Here is a 23,187-nt window from a genome sequence, read left to right as displayed (position 1 = left end):
AGAGAGAAGAAGAGGGAAAGGAAAGAGGGAAAAAGAGGGAAAGAAAGAGAGAAGAAGAGGGAAAGGAAAGAGAGAAAGAGAGGAGAAGAGGGAAAGGAAAGAGGGAAAAAGTGGAAAAGAGAGAAGAAGAGGGAAAGAAAGAGAGAAGAAGAGGGAAAGGAAAGAGGGGAAAAGAGGAGGAAAGAGATTGAAAGATTGAAGGAGAGAGGGTTCCTACGGCCATCACTACAGCTAGCGCTTAAGGCACTAGCTACAGGCCAACGCAAATAACAAAAATAACAAATGGAAAAAAGAGGAAGCACTTGTAACCTGAAATAGTACATCCCGCTCGGTGTTGTGGACTGGCCCTACAAAAGAGATGAAACATACCATTTTTCAAATAAGATGTTAGAGGAAGGAGGAGATTACAAAAGTAACTTCTTGAAAGGAGGAGATTGAGGAGACAAGGAGAAAGAGAAGGAAGAGAAATACAAAAAAGGGAAAGAAGAGGTGAGTCTTCTTTCTTTCTTGAAATCTCATTTTTTGTTTCAATCCTTTGAAAACAAGCATGAAAACTAGTTTATAGGTTTAGCAATACAAGGAGAAGCACTCACAAAGCTAAAGCTAACAAACAAATAACCTACATTGTTGAAACAGACTCACCTCTTGAAAAACTTCCTTTCAAGAAACTAAAGAGGGAGATGGGTGGAGAGGGAGCACAAGAGCTAGGAGAAGGGTGAGGAGTGGAGAATAGAGTGGGAGGTTGTCGGAAATAGGTGGGAGGTCGTCGAAAATAGGTGGGAGGAGAGATTGCCTTGCTCACTTGAAAGGTTAGAGAGTGCTAAAGAAAGCACTGCGTGTAGCATCGGGTTTCGATTTTAACCACAGCGTCGCTATATAGCGACGTTTTTAATTAAAAGCGTCGCTATATAGCGACGGACAGAGCAAAATGTCGCTATATAGCGACGCTTTAAGACACTTTTTGTTCTAAGTTGAAGGGAAGCTCATAGATGCTATTTTCTAACTGTTAATATATTTTCTTGCAACTTATGTTGTGATTTTATAAGTGCAGATGGAAGGGACGAGTGCAAGCTCGTCCGATGATGCGCCAACACCCAGGAGCACAAAGTGGCATACGGAGAGTTATACTATCATTGCACTCATTGCAAGCGAGAAGTACGACATCAACATCGTATTATCATGCACCACTTGCAGATGTATGGGGAGGAGCCCGAACCAGTATCCATCATTGGTGTTGCATGTGTTGATGGACTATCGGTAAGTCAAAGCTATTTAAGTTCATTGTCTTATTGGATAGCAGGAAATACAAGATCTTATATTTAACACCTATTTCATTAATTTTGGACTTTTTGTGTTGTTTTTGGACGAAGCCCAAAAATCCTTCCCAAATGAAAACTTTACTTTATGAAAATATCCTTTCCAAATCAAAATTTTACTTTCTAAAAAGTTTCTTCCCAAATCAAAAGTTCACTTTGTGGCACTGTCATATTCACATAAAAATATTGTTTTTTCAATCTATACTTTTGCACCAACATGCAAGAATTTGAAATAATCCTATATTAGAAATTCTAGCTATATCTAAGTTATTTGTTAATTTAATTATTTTTAATATTTTTCCTTGACGTTTTTCCTTCCCAAATCAAAAGTTCACTTTGTGGCTCTATCATATTCACATACAAATATTGTTTTTTCAATCTATACTTTTACACCAACATGCAAGAATTTGAAATAATCCTATATTAGAAATTCTAGCTATATCTAAGTTATTTGTTAATTTAATTATTTTAAATATTTTTCCTTGACATTTTTCATTGACGTGATAAATTTATAAATCCATGAAAGGAGACTTAAATATTTCATGAAAATAACATTGTCACTCGGCAATATGCACAAAATTTAACAAAACTTTTAATAAATAGAAAGAAGACATGATGCCATAAGACCAAAGAGGGATAATAGCAATTGTAGCTTTATGTATATGATTACATTGAGAGACGTTGCTCTTAGCTACAGTCTTTATATCCAAAATGATATAGATTGAACATATGTTTACAATTTAAATTGTTGCTCTTAAAGAGCCTCAATTCGTGCCATCTGCATAATTTGACACCCCATTGTCTTATTGCTCAATGTCACGACAGTCCCTTGCCAGTTGCCATCTGCATAATTTGACCTAGGCTTGTCTTGCCAAGCCAAGCCCCTTGGGTGCATTGACTCCCCATTGTCTTATTGCTCAATGCGATAGTCCCTTGCCAGGTGCCATCTGCATTAACTCCCTGTTGTCTTGCCAAGCGTTGACCCTTGGGTGACATCCAGTGCAAAATACAGGTGCCATCTGCATTAACTCCCACAAGTTATCTTGCCAAGCCTTGCCCCTTGGGTGCATTGACTCCCCATTGTCTTATTGCTCAATGTGATAGTCCCTTGCTAGGTGCCATCTGCATTAACTCCCTATTGTCTTGGCAAGCCTTGACCCTTGGGTGACATCCAGTGCATATTTTGACTCTCATTTGACATACGAGGTGATGACTCTGATTATAATTGTCTTGGATTGGCTCCTTGCCTAGTACCCAAATAAAATCCTTCTGAATCAATGGACTTCAATACAAAGCTTTAATCATGGACATTCTTCATTTGCGCTCATGCACAACCATATAAAAACACGGCCATAGGTGTGTTATTCAAATAAGTACTTATCAGATGGGGGCTCCACTTTGCACGCAAGTCCGTTTTAAGTACATTGAGGTGCGTGCAAAGTATTGTCACCATCGGATATGATTTGCATGGTCGATCACGCATTATACACCATTTTTTTCCTAATGATATGCACATCCGCAAAAATACACGCCATTAGGTGTGTTATCTGACCAAGTACTTATCGAATGGGTGTGCCTTATTGAGAACATTTCAATACCACCTAGGTTAAGGCGTAAGAAACGTTTTGTGTCCATCGGATATGCTTTGCATGGTCGATCGAGCATTAAATACTATTTTTGCTCTAGTGTCATGCACATCCGTCAAAAAACATGTTGCTAGGTATGTAATCCAATCAAGCACTTATGGGATGCGCGTGCCGCTTTGCATATAAGTCTATTCCACCTAGTTGAAGGTGTGTGCAAAGTATCGTGCCCATCGGATATGCTTTGCATGGTGGATCGAGCATTAAATACCATTTTTGCCTTAGTGCCATGCACATCCGTAAAAAAACACGCTACTAGGTGTGTTATCTGACCAATTACTTATCGGATGGGTGTGCCTCATTGCGAACATTTCAATACCACCTAGGTTGAGGCATACGAAAAGTTTTGTGCCCATCGGATATGCTTTGCATGGTCGATCGAGCATTAAATACTATTTTTGCTCTAGTGTCATGCACATCCGTCAAAAAACACGCTTCTAGGTATGTTATCCGATCAAGAACTTATGGGATGGGCGTGCCACTTTGCATGTAAGTCGATTCCACCTAGTTGAAGGTGTGTGAAAAGTATTGTGCCCATCGGATATGCTTTGCATTGTCGATCAAGCATAAAACACCGTTTTTATCTTAGTGTCATGCACATTCGTAAAAAAACGCAGTCCTAGATGTGTTATTCAAACTAGTACTTATCGGATAAGGGCTCCAATTTGCATGCAAGTCTGTTTCCACTAGGTTGAGGTGTGTGCAAAGTATTGTCACCATCAGATATGATTTGCATGGTTGATCACGCATTATACACCGTTTTTTTCCTAGTGGTATGCACATCCGCAAAAAAACACGCCCTTAGGTATGTTATCTGACCAAGTACTTATCGGATGGGTGTGCCTCTTTGACAACATTTTAATACCACCTAGGTTGAGGTATGAGAAAAGTATTATGCCCATCGGATATGCTTTGCATGGTCGATCGAGCAGTAAATACCATTTTTGCCTTAGTGCCATGCACATCCGTAAAAAAACACGCTCCTAGGTGTGTTATCCGATCAAGCACTTATCCGATGGGAATGCCACTTTGCATGTAAGTCAATTCCACCTAGTTGAAAGTGTGTGAAAAGTATTGTGCCCATCAGATATCCTTTGCATGGTCAATCGAGTATTAAATACTATTTTTACTCTAGTGTCATGCACTTCCGTAAAAAAACACGCTGCTAGGTATGTTATCCAATCAAGCACTTATGGGATGGGTGTGCCACTTTGCATGTAAGTCAATTCCACCTAGTTGAAGGTGTGTGCAAAGTATTGTGCCCATCGGATATGCTTTGCATTGTCGATCAAGCATAAAACACCGTTTTTATCTTAGTGTCATGCACATTCGTAAAAAAACGCAGTCCTAGATGTGTTATTCAAACTAGTACTTATCGGATAAGGGCTCCAATTTGCATGCAAGTCCGTTTCCACTAGGTTGAGGTGAGTGCAAAGTATTGTCACCATCGGATATGATTTGCATGGTTGATCACGCATTATACACCGTTTTTTTCCTAGTGGTATGCACATCCGCAAAAAAACACGCCCTTAGGTATGTTATCTGACCAAGTACTTATCGGATGGGTGTGCCTCTTTGACAACATTTTAATACCACCTAGGTTGAGGTATGAGAAAAGTATTATGCCCATCGGATATGCTTTGCATGGTCGATCGAGCAGTAAATACCATTTTTGCCTTAGTGCCATGCACATCCGTAAAAAAACACGCTCCTAGGTGTGTTATCCGATCAAGCACTTATGCGATGGGAATGCCACTTTGCATGTAAGTCAATTCCACCTAGTTGAAAGTGTGTGAAAAGTATTGTGCCCATCAGATATCCTTTGCATGGTCAATCGAGTATTAAATACTATTTTTACTCTAGTGTCATGCACTTCCGTCAAAAAACACGCTGCTAGGTATGTTATCCAATCAAGCACTTATGGGATGGGTGTGCCACTTTGCATGTAAGTTGATTCCACCTAGTTGAAGGTGTGTGCAAAGTATTTTGCCCATCGGATATGCTTTGCATTGTCGACCAAGCATAAGACACCGTTTTTGCCTTGGTGTCATGCACAACCATGAAAAAACACGGTCCTAGGTGTATTATTCAAACTAGTACTTATCGGATAAGGGCTCCAATTTGCATGCAAGTCCATTTCCACTAGGTTGAGGTGTAAAGTATTGTCACCATCGGATATGATTTGCATGGTTGATCACGCATTATACACTGTTTTCTCCCTAGTGGTATGCACATCCGCAAAAAAACACGCCCTTAGGTATGTTATCTGACCAAGTACTTATCGGATGGGTGTGCCTCTTTGACAACATTTTAATACGACCTAAGTTGAAGTATAGGAAAAGTATTATACCCATTGGATATGCTTTGCATGGTCGATCGAGCATTAAATACCATTTTTGCCTTAGTGCAATGCACATCCGTAAAAAAACACGCTGCTAGGTGTGTTATCCGATCAAGCACTTATGCGATGGGAATGCCACTTTGCATGTAAGTCAATTACACCTAGTTGAAGGATCTTGCCAATCGCGGATATGCTTTGCATGGTCGATCGAGCATTAAATACCATTTTTGCCTTAGTGCCATGCACATCCGTTAAAAAACACACTTCTACGTTTGTTATCTGATCAAGCACTTATGCGATGGGCGTGCCACTTTTCATGTAAGTCAATTCCACCTAGTTGAAGGTGTGTGCAAAGTATTGTGCCCATCAGATATGCTTTGCATGGTCGATCGACCATTAAATACTATTTTTGCTCTAGTTTCATGCACATCCGTAAAAAAACACGCTGATAGGTATGTTATCCAATCAAGCACTTATGGGATGGGCGTGCCACTTTGCATGTAAGTCAATTCCACCTAGGTAAAGGTATGTGCAAAGTATTGTGCCCATCGGATATGCTTTGCATGGTTGATCGAGCATTAAATACCATTTTTGCCTTAGTGCCATGCACATCCGTAAAAAAATACGCTGCTAGGTGTGTTATCTGATCAAGCACTTATGCGATGGGCGTGCCACTTTGCATGTAAGTTAATTCCACCTAGTTGAAGGTGTGTGCAAAGTATTGTGCCCATCAGATATGCTTTGCATTGTCGATCAAGCATAACACACTGTTTTTGCCTTAGTGTCATGCACAACCATATAAAAACACGGCCATAGGTGTGTTATTCAAATAAATACTTATCAGATGGGGCCTCCACTTTGCACGCAAGTCCGTTTTAACTACGTTGAGGTGCGTGCAAAGTATTGTCACCATCGGATATGATTTACATGGTCGATCACGCATTATACACCGTTTTTTCCCTAGTGGTATGCACATTCGCAAAAAAACACGCCCTTAGGTATGTTATCTGGCCAAGTACTTATCGGATGGGTGTGCCTCTTTGACAACATTTTAATACAACCTAAGTTGAGGTATAGGTAAAGTATTATGCCCATCGGATATGCTTTGCATGGTCGATCGAGCATTAAATTCCATTTTTGCCTTAGTGCCATGCACATCCGTAAAAAAACACGCTGCTAGGTGTGTTATCCGATCAAGCACTTATGCGATGGGAATGCCACTTTGCATGTAAGTCAATTCCACTTAGTTGAAGGTGTGTGCAAAGTATCGTGCCCATCGAATATGCTTTGCATGGTCGATCGAGCATTAAATTCCATTTTTGCCTTAGTGCCATGCACATCCGTAAAAAAACACGCTGCTAGGTGTGTTATCTGATCAAGCACTTATGCGATGGGCGTGCCACTTTGCATGTAAGTCAATTCCACCTAGTTAAAGGTATGTGCAAAGTATTGTGCCCATCGGATATGCTTTGCATGGTGGATCAAGCATTAAATACCATTTTTGCCTTAGTGCCATGCACATCCGTAAAAAAACACGCTGCTAGGTGTGTTATCTGATCAAGCACTTATGCGATGGGCGTGCCACTTTGCATGTAAGTTAATTCCACCTAGTTGAAGGTGTGTGCAAAGTATTGTGCCCATCGGATATGCTTTGCATTGTCGATCAAGCATAAGACACTGTTTTTGCCTTAGTGTCATGCACAACCATATAAAAACACGGCCATAGGTGTGTTATTCAAATAAATACTTATCAGATGGGGCCTCCACTTTGCACGCAAGTCCGTTTTAACTATGTTGAGGTGCGTGCAAAGTATTGTCACCATCGGATATGATTTACATGGTCGATCACGCATTATACACCGTTTTTTCCCTAGTGGTATGCACATTCGCAAAAAAACACGCCCTTAGGTATGTTATCTGACCAAGTACTTATCGGATGGGTGTGCCTCTTTGACAACATTTTAATACAACCTAAGTTGAGGTATAGGTAAAGTATTATGCCCATCGGATATGCTTTGCATGGTCGATCGAGCATTAAATTCCATTTTTGCCTTAGTGCCATGCACATCCGTAAAAAAACACGCTGCTAGGTGTGTTATCCGATCAAGCACTTATGCGATGGGAATGCCACTTTGCATGTAAGTCAATTCCACTTAGTTGAAGGTGTGTGCAAAGTATCGTGCCCATCGGCTTTGCATGGTCGATCGAGCATTAAATTCCATTTTTGCCTTAGTGCCATGCACATCCGTAAAAAAACACGCTGCTAGGTGTGTTATCCGATCAACACTTATGCGATGGGAATGCCACTTTGCATGTAAGTTAATTCCACTTAGTTGAAGGTGTGTGCAAAGTATCGTGCCCATCGGATATGCTTTGCATGGTCGATCGAGCATTAAATTCAATTTTTGCCTTAGTGCCATGCACATCCGTAAAAAAACACGCTGCTAGGTGTGTTATCTGATCAAGCACTTATGCGATGGGAATGCCACTTTGCATGTAAGTCAATTCCACTTAGTTGAAGGTGTGTGCAAAGTATCGTGCCCATCGGATATGCTTTGCATGGTCGATCGAGCATTAAATTCCATTTTTGCCTTAGTGTCATGCACATCCGTAAAAAAACACGCTGCTAGGTGTGTTATCTGATCAAGCACTTAATACGATGGGCGTGCCACTTTGCATGTAAGTCAATTCCACCTAGTTAAAGGTATGTGCAAAGTATTGTGCCCATCGGATATGCTTTGCATTGTCGATCGAGCATAACACACTGTTTTTGCCTTAGTGTCATGCACAACCATATAAAAACACGGCCATAGGTGTGTTATTCAAATAACTACTTATCAGATGGGGCCTCCACTTTGCACGCAAGTCCGTTTTAACTACGTTGAGGTGCGTGCAAAGTATTGTCACCATCGGATATGATTTGCATGGTCGATCACGCATTATACATCATTTTTTTCCTAATGACATGCACATTCACAAAAAAACACGCCATTAGGTGTGTTATCTGACCAAGTACTTATCGGATGGGTGTGCCTCATTGAGAACATTTCAATACCACCTAGGTTGAGGCGTACGAAAAGTTTTGTGCCCATCGGATATCCTTTGCATGGTCTATCGAGCATTAAATTCTATTTTTACTCTAGTGTCATGCACATCCGTCAAAAAACACGTTTCTAGGTATGTTATAGGATCAAGCACTTATCGGACGGGCATGCCACTTTGCATGTAAGTCGATTCTACCTAGTTGAAGGTGTGTGCAAAGTATTGTGCCCATCGGATATGATTTGCATTGTCGATCAAGCATAAAACACCGTTTTTATCTTAGTGTCATGCACATTCGTAAAAAAACGCAGTCCTAGATGTGTTATTCAAACTAGTACTTATCGGATGGGGGCTCTAGTTTGCACGCAAGTCCGTTTCAACTAGTTTGAGGTGTGTGCAAAGTATTGTCACCTTCGGATATGATTTGCATGGTTGATCAAGCATAACACACCGTTTTTGCCTTGGTGTCATGCACAATCATATAAAAACACGGCCATAGGTGTGTTATTCAAATAAGTACTTATCAGATGGGGGCTCCACTTTGCACGCAAGTCCGTTTTAAGTACATTGAGGTGCGTGCAAAGTATTGTCACCATCGGATATGATTTGCATGGTCGATCACGCATTATACACCATTTTTTCCCTAGTGGTATGCACATCCGCAAAAAAACACGCCCTTGGGTATGTTATCTGACCAAGTACTTATCGGATGGATGTGCCTCTTTGACAACATTTTAATAACAACTAGGTTGAGGTATAGGAAAAGTATTATGCCCATCGGATATGCTTTGCATGGTCGATCGAGCATTAAATACCATTTTTGCCTTAGTGCCATGCACATCCGTAAAAAAACACGCTGCTAGGTGTGTTATCCGATCAAGCACTTATGCGATGGGAATGCCACTTTGCATGTAAGTCAATTCCACCTAGTTGAAGGTGTGTGCAAAGTATCGTGCCCATCGGATATGCTTTGCATGGTCGATCGAGCATTAAATTCCATTTTTGCCTTAGTGCCATGCACATTCGTAAAAAAACACACTGCTAGGTGTGTTATCTGATCAAGCACTTATGCGATGGGCGTGCCACTTTGCATGTAAGTCAATTACACCTAGTTGAAGGTGTGTGCAAAGTATCGTGCCCATCGGATATGCTTTGCATTGTCGATCGAGCATAACACACCGTTTTTGCCTTAGTGTCATGCACAACCATATAAAAACACGGCCATAGGTGTGTTATTCAAATAAATATTTATCATATGGGGGCTCCACTTTGCACGCAAGTCCGTTTTAACTACGTTGAGGTGCGTGCAAAGTATTGTCACCATCGGATATGATTTGCATGGTCGATCACGCATTATACATCATTTTTTTCCTAATGACATGCACATTCACAAAAAAACACGCCATTAGGTGTGTTATCTAACCAAGTACTTATCGGATGGGTGTGCCTCATTGAGAACATTTTAATACCACCTAGGTTGAGGCGTACGAAAAGTTTTGTGCCCATCGGATATCCTTTGCATGGTCTATCGAGCATTAAATACTATTTTTACTCTAGTGTCATGCACATCCGTCAAAAAACACGTTTCTAGGTATGTTATAGGATCAAGCACTTATGGGATGGGCATGCCACTTTGCATGTAAGTCGATTCTACCTAGTTGAAGGTGTGTGCAAAGTATTGTGCCCATCGGATATGCTTTGCATTGTCGATCAAGCATAAAACACCATTATTGCCTTAGTGTCATGCATAATCGTCAAAAAACACGATCATAGGTGTATTTTTCAAACAAGTACTTATCGGATGGGGATGCCACTTTGCACACAAGTCAATACTGCCTAGGTTGAGGAACGTGTAAAGTCTTGTATCCATTGGATATGCTTTGCATAGTCTGTCTCACATGATACACCATTTTGTTCCTAGTGTTATGCACAATCGTCATAAAATACATAGGAGGTGTGTTATCCGAACAAGTACTTATGAGATGGGTGCACCACTTTGTATGCAAGTCAATAAGACCTAGGTTGAGGAGTGTACAAAGTTTTGTGCCCATTGGAGAAATGTAGATGCGATAATATTAGAAAATTCTCGGTATATGTATATGTGTGTGTGTGTGTGGCAAACAATTTTGGCACAAAGTAAACACCTAGTGCACAAATTATGCACTTCATACCTTGAGTAAATAAGCTTGTTGATGAGGATAAATATACCCTTGAATAAAAGCACAGTTGTTGTATGACCACAATAGGATCGCTTTGACACCTGTGATTTTGCCCATATGTAAGTTTACAAATAGTATAAAAAATCATGTAATAATATATTAATAGTTTGCAAATGTGTATAGCAAGTGAGTAATGGGAAGTGGAAGTGGGAATGAGGAGGGAGGAGTGGAATAGGATAGGGAAGTAATAAGGGTGTATGATAATTAGTATAAAAAATAGTATAATAATATATTAATAGTTTTTAAATGGCAAGTGAGTAATGGGAAGTGGAAGTGAGAGTGGGGAGGGAAGAATGGAATGGGAGAGGGGAAGGTAATAGGGGAGTAGGCTAATAAGGGAGTGAAATGAGTGAGGAAGTTAATAGGGGATGAAAAAGAGGAGGGTGAGATGGGGAAATATGGGATTTTGGAAAATGGGACGTGGTGGAAATGTGGGATGGGAGTGGTGGCAATGGGGAGGAAGAAGAAATGGATGGATGGGAGGAGGGCTAATGGATGAGGGATGGGGGTTCAATAGGAGAGGGGGAGTAATGGGAGCCAATGGGAGAGGAGATAAATGAAAAGCCAATAGGAGAGAGGGGAGGAATGGAAAGCCAATAGGAGAGGAGGAGGAAAACCTAATTTTTCTTATATATAGTCTTCCTTCATTCATTCTTTCTCCCCTCATTTCATTCAAGCAAGAAAGCAAGGACGATCAAGAGAGCAAGGAAGGAAGAGCAAGAAAGCAAGAAAGAGCAAACTTACAAACTGTTTCCAGGTACTTGCAAACTTTTTTTTCTAGTTTCTTTTTTAAAATTTGAAGAGAGAGAAAGTAGAGAGAGAAAGGTTCAGGGGAGGGGAGGGAGGAGGAAGGGAGGGGAGGAAGAGGGTGGGACGGGAGGGAGGAGGAAGGGAGGGGAAGAAGGGGCGAAGAGGGAGGTGGGTGTGAGGGAACGGGGTGGGAGGGGAGGCTGGCGCGGCGGGTGGGAGGGAAGCGGGTGGGAGGGGGGCTGAGAGGAGGAGGGGGGAGCGGCTGAGAGGGGGAGGGGGGGCGCAGCTGAGAGGAGGGGGGAGCGGCTGAGAGGGGGAGGGGGGGGGAGGGTGAAGAGGGGGGGCTGGCGGCCGCGGCCGCCAGCCAAGGAGGGTGAGGGAGCGGCTGAAGGGGGGGAGGGGGGAGGGGGGGCGCGGCTGAGAGGGGGAGGGGGGGGGCGCGGTGAAGAGGGGGGGCTGGCGGCCGCGGCCGCCAGCCTGGGAGGGTGGGGGAGCGGCTGAGGGGGGGAAGGGGGCGTGGGGGAGGGGTTGCGAAAGGGGGGGGGCGGGTGAAGAGGGGGGGGCTGGGTGAGAGGAGGGGGGGGGGGCTGGCGGCCACGGCCGCCAGCCAGGGAGGGTGGGTTCCGAAAGGGGGGCGGGAGAGCGAAGAGAGGGGGGCTGGGTGAGAGGAGGGGGGGGGGCTGGCGGCCGCGGCCGCCAGCCCAGGGAGGGGGTTGCGAAGGGGTTGGGTGAGAGGAGAGGGGGGGGGGGGCTGGGTGAGAGGAGGGGGGGGGGCTGGCGGCCGCGGCCGCCAGCCAGGGAGGGTGGTGAAGGGGGGATGGGTGGGTCGCGAAGGGGGGGGGGGGGAGGGTGAAGACCCCCCTGGGTGAGAGGGGGGGAGGGGGCTGGCGGCCACGGCCGCCAGCCAGGGAGGGTCAAGGGGGGGGATGGGTGGGTTGCGAAGGGGGGGCGGGAGTGTGAGGGGGGGGGTGGGTGAGAGGAGGGGGGGGGGGCTGGCGGCCGCGGCCGCCAGCCTAGGGAGAGAGGAAGGAGAGGGGGGGGGGCTGGGTGAGAGGAGGGGGGGGGGCTGGCGGCCGCGGCCGCCAGCCAGGGAGCGTGAAGGGGGGGGATGGGTGGGTTGGGAAGGGGGGGGGAGGGTGAAGAGGGGGAGGGGCTGGGTGAGAGGAGGGGGGAGAGGGGTGGGGGGTGGGTGAGAGGAGGGGGGGGGGCTGGCAGCCGCGGCCGCCAGCCAGGGAGCGTGAAGGGGGGGGATGGGTGGGTTGGGAACGGGGGGGGAGGGTGAAGAGGGGGAGGGGCTGGGTGAGAGGAGGGGAGGGGGGGCTGGCGGCCGCGGCTGCCAGCCCAGGGAGAGAGGAGAGGGGGGGGGGCTGGGTGAGAGGAGGGGGGAGAGAGGAGAGGGGGGGGGGGCTGGCGGCCGCGGCCGCCAGCCAGGGAGGGTGAAGGGGGGGGGGATGGGTGGGTTGCGAAGGGGGGGGGGGTGGGTGAGAGGAGGGGGGGGGGCTGGCGGCCGCGGCCGCCAGCCCAGGGAGTGAGGAGAGGGGGGGGCTGGCGGCCAGCCCCAGGGAGGGCGGAGGGGGAGCTGGGTGAGAGGAGGGGGGGGTCGCCAAGGAAGGAGGGAGGGGGGGCCAAAGGGAGAGTGGGGAAGAGGGTGGAAAGGTTGGGGGGGTCGCCAAGGGGGGTGGGGAAAAGGGAGGAAGGTTAAAAGGGGGTAGGGGGAAAAAGGGGTAGGGGAGGAAGAGGTTAGGCGACGGGAGAGGGGAAGGGTAGCAAGAGGGGAGGGGGATTTTGGGGAAGGAGGGGGAGCGGAGGGAAAGGAGGAGTTTTGGCGGCGGAGGGAGGGGAGGGAAGGAGGTTGGAGGAGAGGATTGGGTTGAGGGATGGATGGAGGGAAGGAGAGGAGAGAGAGGAGAGAGAGAGATGGGAGAGGAGGATTTGACTTACTATCACGAGCAAGAACGAAAAATAAGATTTGACTTACGAGAAGAATGAAAAGGACTTACGAGAATGAAAAGGACTTACATGAAAAGGACTTACGAGAATGAAAAGGACTGACGAGAATCGAGAAGAATGTTGAAGAAAGTATCAAGAAGAATGTTGAACATAAATTTGAATTCAAAAGAATGTTGAAGAAAGTATCAAGAAGAATGTTGAACATAAATTTGAATTTAAAAGGAACGTATAAGAAGAAAGTATAAGAAGAATGTTGAACACAAATTTGAATTCAAATTTATAATGAATTCAAATTTCCCTCTCTTTTTTGAAAATTCAAATTTATGTGTAGGAGTGGACTAGTTTTAACTCTCTCCTCGTTTCATTGAAGCAACCAAGAGCGGAAGAGAAAGGATAAGCCGAGCCTTACTTTTTTCACTTTTTCCAGGTACTTGCATTCTTTTTTATTCGTCTTGTAATTCTATTTCTTTACTTACAATTCTTTTCAATTAGTTTCTTGTTAAGGTTTTTGAGTTCTATTTCTTAAAATTCGTATTGTAATTCTTTTTCTTTACTTATAATTCTTTTTCAATTAGTTTATTCTTAAAGTTTTTGAGGAGGGTGGTCTTTTAGAAGGCATTACAATTCTTTTTAAATTAGTTTCTTATTTGAGTTTTTGAGTTCTATTTTAATTAGTTTTTTATTTATATTCGAGTTTGTAAATTTGAGAAATGGGAGAATAGGGAGGGAGGGAAAGAGAGAAATTAAGAGAGAGAAGAGGGGCTCCTTAAGAGAGGGAGAGAGAGAGAGAGATTCACACAGAGAAGAGGGGCTCCTTAAATGAGAGAGAAGAGTAGGGAGGGAAAGAAAGAGAGAGGAGAGAGGCGGAGAGAGATTAAGAGAGAGAAGAGTAGGGAGGGAAAGAAAGAGAGAGGAGAGAGGCGGAGAGAGATTAAGAGAGAGAAGCTGGTAAAGAGAGAGGAGAGAGGGGGAGAGAGATTAAGAGAGAGAAGCGGGTCTCTTGGGGGCCGTGGCTACTTGAGGGAGGGAGAGAGTAGGGAGAGAGAGGGAGAGAGAAAGAGAGAGAGGGAGAGAGAGAGAGAGAGAGAGGGAGAGAGAGAGAAAGTTTATGGGAATGAAACGTGGCGAGAGGAGAGAGGAAAAGAGAGAGAGAGAGAGAAGAGAAGAGGGAGACTTAGGGAGAGAGAGAGAGAGAGAGAGAGAGAGAGAGAGAGAGGGAGAGAGAGAGAGAGAGAGAGAGAGGAATGAAACTTCTGTGCTAGAGGGAGAGAGAGGGAGAGAGAGAATAAGTGGGATGAGGATAGAGAGAAAAATACTTAAGAGTTTTCAAAGAGAGAGAGAGAGAGATTAAGAGAGAGAATGAGGTGTCTTGACTATGGCTACAAGGAGATTTAGGAGGAGAGAGAGAGAGAGAGAGAAAGTAAAGAGGATGGGTGTGCCTCATTGAGAACCTTTCAATACCACCTAGGTTGAGGTGTACGAAAAGTGTTGTGCCCATCGGATATCCTTTACATGGTCGATTGAGCATTAAATACTATTTTTGCTCTAGTGTCATGCACATCCGTAAAAAAACACGCTCCTAGGTATGTTATCCGATCAAGCACTTAAGGGATGGGCATGCCACTTTTCATGTAAGTCAATTCTACCTAGTTAAAGGTGTATGCAAAGTATTGTGCCCATCAAATATGCTTTGCATTGTCGATCAAGCATAAAACACTGTTTTTGCCTTAGTGTCATGCACAACCCTGCTTTGATGACAGATGTGATTCGTGCTAATGAACCCAAGTGTCTTAAAGAGGCACAAGGTGATGATAGTATCTTGTCACCCATTATTTCATCACATCACTATTAAGCACGCAATAGAGGTTGATTCTATTATGCAACTCTGTGTCTATTACTTTGTTATATTTTTAAATGAGAGAGAAGAGTAGGGAGAGAAAGAAAGAGAGAGGAGAGAGAGGGAGAGAGATTAAGAGAGAGAAGCCGGTCTCTTGGGGACCTTGGCTTCTCTTGGGGACCGTGGCTCCTTGAGGGAGGGAGAGAGTAGGGAGAGAGAGGGAGAGAGAGAGAAAGAGAGAGAGGGAGAGAGAAAGAGAGAGAGGGAGAGAGAGGGAGAGAGAGAGAGGAATGAAAAATACTTAAGAATTATAGAGAGAGAGAGAGAGATTAAGAGAGAGAATGAGGTGTCTTGACTATGGCTGCAAAGAGATTTAGGAGTAGAGAGAGAGAGAGAGAGAGAGAGAGAGAGAGAGAGAAAGTAAAGAGAGTTTTATATATTTACATACTTTATATTATACTTTTAAAAAATTATAAAAGAGTGAATTTATGGTTTGTTTTGAAGGTGAGATAATGTTTTTATATATATTCATCTTCTAAATTGAAAAATGTTAACTTTTCTTTAGATACTTGTTCTTTATTTATATCACATGCAGGTTTAGCCTCTACATCACAACCCCTTCTTTTGCATATTTAAGCCTCTTAAACCCCAGCACATTAAAATGAACACAGAAAAAGAAATTATTTATTGCTTTTCTTCGCTTCGACGGTTGGTTTAGCATAGTTTAGCATAGATTAGATTGCCTTAGAGGAGAGACAATTCTCCAAGTTGCCAATCGAAGCCATGCTCAAATTTTTCTAACTAGTTCCTAATCGTTGTCAGTCCCTTCGCTCACATGCGGTTTAACACTCATAACATGCTATTAAATAAGACCTTTTACCATTTACCAAGAAGTTTATCAGTGGGCAGATTGCATGAGCAGATATCAGTGGACAGATTGCATGAGCAGATATCAGTGGATAGATTGCATATATCAGTGGACAGATTACATGTCATGGGACATATTGGAGCTTGATGATTATTGGTTATTTTTATTGCATTTGTATAAATATTTAAGCTCATTTATTGTCATAAAAATCCTTGTAAAGCCTTTTATGCTATTTTTTACATTTATTGTCATATGAAGCGCCTTGTAATAAACCCGACCATCCCGACCATTCACTAATTAACGAGTATCAGTGGGATGCATAAGTGGATATCATGTGTGCTGCATAAGTGGATATCAGTGGAACAGTTTTTAGTGGATAGATTGCAACAGTTGGGTATCAGTGCTCAGATATCAATGGATGGACAGATTACATGAATCTTCACGAAGATTGAAGCTTTATCACTAGACGACATTTTATATTACTTGTAAAGCTTTATTGGCTAATTCTTTTACATTTGTACAAATATTTAAGCCTTGTAAAGCCTTTTAGGCTATTTCCCACATTTATTGCCATATGAAGCCTTGTAAAGCCTTTTGGGCTATTTTCCACATTTATTGTATCAAGGGTTGTATATTGTACTTTACTTGTATGTATCTAAATTCTTCATTATCTTTTCTTGTAGGATTATGGAGCAATCAGCTAATGTGATGGCTATGCTAGATGACTCTGAGATCAGAGAATGGGTTTCTGATGTCACTTTGAATTTCAAAGGAAAGGAATATAGCCCCAATGGCTTTGGTAGGTGGACTCGATATCACATGGGTAGAAGAGCCTGGTTTCTTCATCAAAAGGAAAAGAGACTCTTTCTACTTATGTCAAAAAGGGAGTTCAATGGTGTTGAAGATCCATGGGATGCTACTTTCTTCAAAAAAGATATGACTTCAAGCCTTGTAGTAGGCATAATAATTCAGCGAAAAGACACCTTTGTGGATATTTTAACAAAGAGTTCAGATCCTGAAGTTGGCGGTATGCATTTTATTGTGTCAAGGAGAGACGCAAAGACCTTTGTGATGCCTCCTCCTCAACCATCAAAGTTTCCAGAGTTGCAAAGGGCATTGGAGACTCTTTCATATACTTGGGAGCAATTTCCTAGTGTGGTGGCAAAAAGGATGCATGCAAAGATAATGCTTGAATACTTTCAGGATGCAGAATATGCTCTCCATATGCAAGAATCATCACATGAAGGAGATCAAAAAGCTCAGACTTCAATGCAGGGACAAGAAGAACAGGCACACTGTCACAAACCTGTAGAACATGAGCGCAAACTTGTAGAGCCAGAAATGGTGAATGTAACTAAGGATGATGAAAAACAAGCCTTGAGTGCACGGGAATTAGCAAAAATTGAAGAAGATCAAGGTCGATCCACTGCAGTTATGCTAGAAGCTCTTGCTAGCAAACCACGACATGAAATGCAAAAGGCTAGTACTGCAAGAGCCACGGTTCCAAGCAGTAAGAAAAGACATCGTCCCACTGTAGAGAAAGATAATGTGGATGAAAAACGGTCAAAAAAAGAGAAAGATGAAGAAGACTCAGAATCCGAGGCTGAAGATGATCAAGATGAACTCACATCAATTAAAAATCTTAATCTGCGTCTTAATGAAGCAGTTACAGATGATGATGTGGGATATATCTGGGGTCAAAGGACGTGGTTTGTGAATGCCAAAGATGTGGAAGCTGTAGCTCTGTTTACTAATAGCCGAAGCCTTGATATATCCTATGCAATGCAAATATACGAGGCTTTGAGAGATGGTAAGAAACCTGTGGCAAGCAATGTGGTCTTGCGCCCAATAATGTTTTGTCCAACCAAAAATAGTTTTCTGGATCAAATAACATTTACAGGGCCTACACATTTCGAGGAGATCTTCAGTCAATTCTTTAAAAACACTCTAAAAAATATTCCACATGAACAAGGCGAAGAGGCACAAGGAGAGAATATGCTAAAGGAAGTCAAGAAGGAATTTCTCCTTCATTGCAGATTCCAGCCCATTGATGGTCAACATTGGGCTTATGCTTGTAATCAGATCGCAAGGGAAGCAAAGGAGGGCAAAAGACTCACTCCAGAACAATTTGTAAAGATAAGCTCATTCCATTATTATCCTGCAACGATCTGTATATTCAAGCATGAGATTAAGTATTTGATTGAGTCCGAAAGACTTAATCATTATGTCCATGGAAAGCGTAAGATATCCTCAACATCAGAGGTCTTACAGAAGGCAAGGGTGATATGGACAACATTTGGTTCCCCAAATCCTGATTTGAAGCGAAAGGTCACAAAAGCGGACGCCGACACACTCACAAACTTTTATACTTCTTTGAGTGCAGTTGTGCCTAGGGGAACCCAAGAGCGGGAAGAAAGTATGACAAGCCTCAAGGTGGTGAGGGACAGATATGCCGACTATACTTCTATCATCTTTCGTCCTGTTGAAGTGTTCAATGAGATGCTTGAAACGTGCATTGCTTGTGAGCGTGGACAGCTGACCTATGAAGCTCCTTTGTTTATCTCCGGCAAGTCAAAGGTAAAGGATAAGAAGGAGTTGACGGCAAGGATGTGGAGGCCTGTAAAGTACTTACCTGATAAGTATGCATCCATGGCAGCACAAAGAATTTTAAAGAAAGAATGGTTTTTTGGAAAAAAAGACAAAGACCACTGCATGGAAGAATGCATCAATGTACAGGTGAGGCGTGATGCAGTGCATAGTGCCATCAAGTATTTGCTATCAGAGAAACAAATTCCACTTACTCATTGCAACATTGACTATAATGTGGTGAAGCATATAGCTTCTTTGTCAACACCCAAGGTAAAGCTATGGGCCAACAGGTGGATTAAAAAGGATGAAGATGGGTCGGAAATAGTAACCTCTTATATGAGAAAAGAGATCCCACAACAGGTGGTTGCATATGTGGAAAGATTAATCAGCGAGATAAGAATGCCAACAGATATGCACCAAAGCTTTCAATTCAATGTAGAGGTTACGGCAGAGTCTGGAAAGCTTGTCAACTTCAGGGGAGTCTCAGAAGATGACTTCTTTAAGAATGAGTCAGCATGGGATAAGCCACAACTATTCTTTATCAATGAAGTTTCTAGCGATGATATCCATAACTTCATTGATAGAATAGTATATACCACCATTAGCAAAGTGGCGATTTGTAACATTGTCATATTTGTTGATAAAAAAGACAAAGAAGCCATGCAGGTTACTCTAGAGCGAGCATATTCATCAGATTTGAAGATCTATAGTGGTGTTTATGCAGCAAAGAGAGGCAAGAGAGAATGTGGCATAGCGATTCAAACTCTTGAATCATTCTTTCTATGTATGCGGAGTCCCAACCCTGATCACTCTTTACAAAAGAACATAAGAGGGAATTCAAATAATTTGAGATTGATGCTAGAAGAGCAAGATATTCCCAGGTCCATACATTATCAAAAAAACAACTACGGAAGTCCTGCAAAAAGTGGGAGTCTCTTGCTTACCATGATGGAGAATTTGCTGCCGGCAGGTTGGGAGGTCACCTTGTGCAGGATGGGATATTTATTTGAGGATCTCCTAAGAAAAGGCAACTCCACCAATATTATTGAAAATAAGCATTTCATGGCCTATTTCCAGCTTCAAGCAGATCTAACCACAGGCTATGAAAAAGAGATAGACCACAAGGACACCGATGACATGGATGATTACCTTGAAGATCATAATGTCCCAGTTGTTGATGATGAAAAGATGGACTTACATGACTCATTCACAGAGAGGTTGGTGGATGAAGACAAATATGATGATGCCCTCTTTGATAATTATGGCTCGCAGGGTTATGAAAAAAGGCCACTACGACAATACTTAGCGGTATGAACTCTCTATTTCTCAACTAAATACAATTTTTTAAATAAGATTTAAATTTAAAGATAATGAATCTAATCTCTCATATTTATTTACAGGCAATAGAGGGAGAAGAAATGGATGGTCAATACGGAGGCACTCCCTTCCACTTCAACAATGCAACCACCTCTAAATTTGATTGAAAAATCAAATTTAGCTGCATTAGATAAAATGGAGAGCTCATTTCAAGTTAAGATCGTTTTGAAACGAGAACCTCAGTATTTAAGCTTTGGTAGAGAGGAGGTTTCAATCCTCTCCAATCCTTTAAAAGAGGTTAATGACAATGTTATCTTGGCCATTCTCAGGTAATGTTTATTTATTTATTGCTACTTCAATAAGCTAACATTTGTTTATTTATTCACAGTTCAGTTATATATCAGTTTCCTAGTGCAGAATGCAAATCAATTCTATGAGCTAATGTTTGTTTATTTCTTGGTGCAGTGTAGTTATTTCTCAACTTCCTAGTACAATGCAGCATCGTGTCTACATGCTCGATGCTCTCCTTTCTTCTATTCTTAGCTCTCCTCAAAAGACTATAGAAGATGTTTGTACCTGGTTAAGCCCTTTGAATTTAGATGGGGTGCGAGTCATCTTAATGCCTTATCATGAGGCGTAAGTATCAACTCTAACCTTATTTTTACTATTTCTTTGGCAAGTTTGTGTAAAACAATAATCATTTTTATTCTGGTCGTGTAGCTCACATTGGAGTCTGATCTTCTGGGACCTTGAACTCAACCATTTATGGTTTGTGAATTCAATAGAAGGCTATCATGCCAACTCCCCAAGGTAATTATTCTCTTAATATTTTTGATACTTTCTTATTTTGTATCTTATGATCATGACATATTAATATATTTCATATGTCATGCTGGACAGTGCTGCATATCGGCTAGTATCTGCTGTCAGAACAACCACGGAGCAACAAGATCAAGTAGAATTCAAAAGACGTCTGCCAGTGGAGCAAAAAGATGGACACAGTTGTGGGTGGAGAGTCGCCTACAACTGCATGTTGTTTCTTAGAGAGATTTTTGATCTGGAGTTACCAGTCAAAATGGAATCATATACAGAAGCTGATCTGCTAGCATTTTGGGCTGAGAGTATTCAGCATCTAATTACTACCATTGGGAAACAACATGAAAATATGACTACATTGCAGCATGTATAAAACCTTATCTTTATACTTGTATACTTGTTCCAGCCTTTAATTGGGATCTTTAATTGGGATGTATAAATCTCATAACTTTTTTATATTTTCCTCCAAAAGGAGAAGAGAATGAGTTTAATGAAAGCATACTATCTTTATACTTTTATAATTATTTAAACCATTAATTTTATTTGGGATGTATAAATCTCATAACTTGTCTAATGAAAGCATGCTATCTTTATACTTCTATGATTATTTAAACCATTATTTTTATTTGGGATGTGTAAATCTCATAACTTTTTAAATTTTTCATCCAAGAGAAGGAGAGACTCACTCTAATGAAAGCGTGTATGAAACCTTTTTAAATTTTTGCTCCAAGCAGAGGAGAGACTTACACTAATGAAAGCATATATGAAACCTTATCTGCTTGTTTAAGCCTTTATTTGGGATGTGTACATCGCATAACTTTTTTATATTTTTATGGCAGAAGGAGGATGTGGAGGACATAGCAAGTGAAGAAGAATACGATGTAGACTACTCCCTCAATAAGATGAGTCATAAAAATATGAATCTATTGGAGCAGATTGGAAGTTCATTCACTGCTATGTTGTTAATTCGACAACAACCTCATTTTTTTGAATTTGGTGAAGAAGAGATTTCAATCCTCTTGAATCCTAAGAATGAGGTTAATGTCAAAGTCATTACAACCATCCTGAGGTTTGATGCAGCCTTTTCCTTGGCTTTATACTTTGCTTATTTTGATTAAACCCAAGAAGCTAATACTTTTTTTTTTAATATAGCAATGTTATAGCAAATTTTCCGCAAAATATACAAAGCGTTTCATATATGCTCGATCCTCGTATTTCGGAAGTGCTTATCAACAAAGAAGAAACCATAGAGAATGTTTGCAAGTGGTTGAAGCACATTCCTATGAATGACGCACGAGTTATTTTTACAGCATATTATGAGAAGTAAGCATCAAACCCTACTTGTTTTTTCTATTGCATTTGCTAGAATTGTCTCAAACACAATAATTATTCTTTATTGATAATGCAGCTCACATTGGAGTCTGGTAGTCGTGGACATCCTTGCGAAGAAGTGCTTCTTTGCAAACTCAATGACATCCGTCCATGGGAATGTGTTAGAGTAAGTATAGACTACACTTGTTGTCACTTCTTGACATGTAGATTGATATGCAATGCACATATTCACTGTTGTTATATGTTTTGATATGCAGATCAGCTCGAAAATTAGTAGATGCTATCGACATAGTAATGCGACAATGTGACTTGGCACAACAAATAGAGTATATAACATGTCAGGTATCACATCAAGATAATAGCCACATCTATAATTGTGGATGGAGGGTGGGCTACAATTGCTTTTTGGTACTTGGTCAAATTTTTGAGATGCAAAATGACACCACACTATCAACATATACGGATTTGCATCTCTATGCATTTATAACATGTACCATTCGAGCAATCATTGATTGCGAAATGAATGCCATCAAAGAGTCAAAGAGGATAGATGACCTCAACTCTACAAACATGGCCTCATTAAAAGAATTGGGAAGCTCTTTTAATGTTAGGGTTATGATTCAACATAGACCTCGGTATCTTGAATTTGGGGGAGAAGAGATTTCAATTCTCTCTAGAGCTTCAAATGAGGTCAATAACAACGTTATGATGGCCATTCTCAGGTTTGATACAAACTTTTTCTCTACTTGATAATTCAATATTTTGATTTAATCTAATAAGCTAATAAGCTAATATTCATTTATTTTGATTAAATCTAATAAGCTAATATTCATTTATTTGTTGGTGCAGTATAGTTATCTCACGATTTGGTAGAGTCGTACAAAATCGTGCGTATATGTTGGATTCCCTCCTTTCTCCTATACTTAGCGATAGCAGAAAGACAATAGCCGATGTTTGTAAATTATTACAGCCTTTACATTTACATGGCGTGCGAGTCCTATTTATGGCATATCATGAGATGTAAGTATCATGGCAACCTTTATTTTCATCTTGTACTGGCAACATTGTGTTAAATAATAATGGTTCTTAATTATTCGTGTAGGGAACATTGGAGTCTGGTGGTTTGGAACCTTGAAGACAACTATTGTTGGTTTGTTAACTCCATTG

Source organism: Dipteris shenzhenensis, chromosome 33 (genome assembly GCF_047967505.1).
Source record: "Dipteris shenzhenensis isolate YYH24624 ecotype China chromosome 33, Dip_SZ_1.0, whole genome shotgun sequence".
Lineage (NCBI taxonomy): Eukaryota > Viridiplantae > Streptophyta > Polypodiopsida > Gleicheniales > Dipteridaceae > Dipteris > Dipteris shenzhenensis.
The sequence above is the reverse complement of the archived record's forward strand: the minus strand, read 5'-3'. Positions refer to the sequence as shown.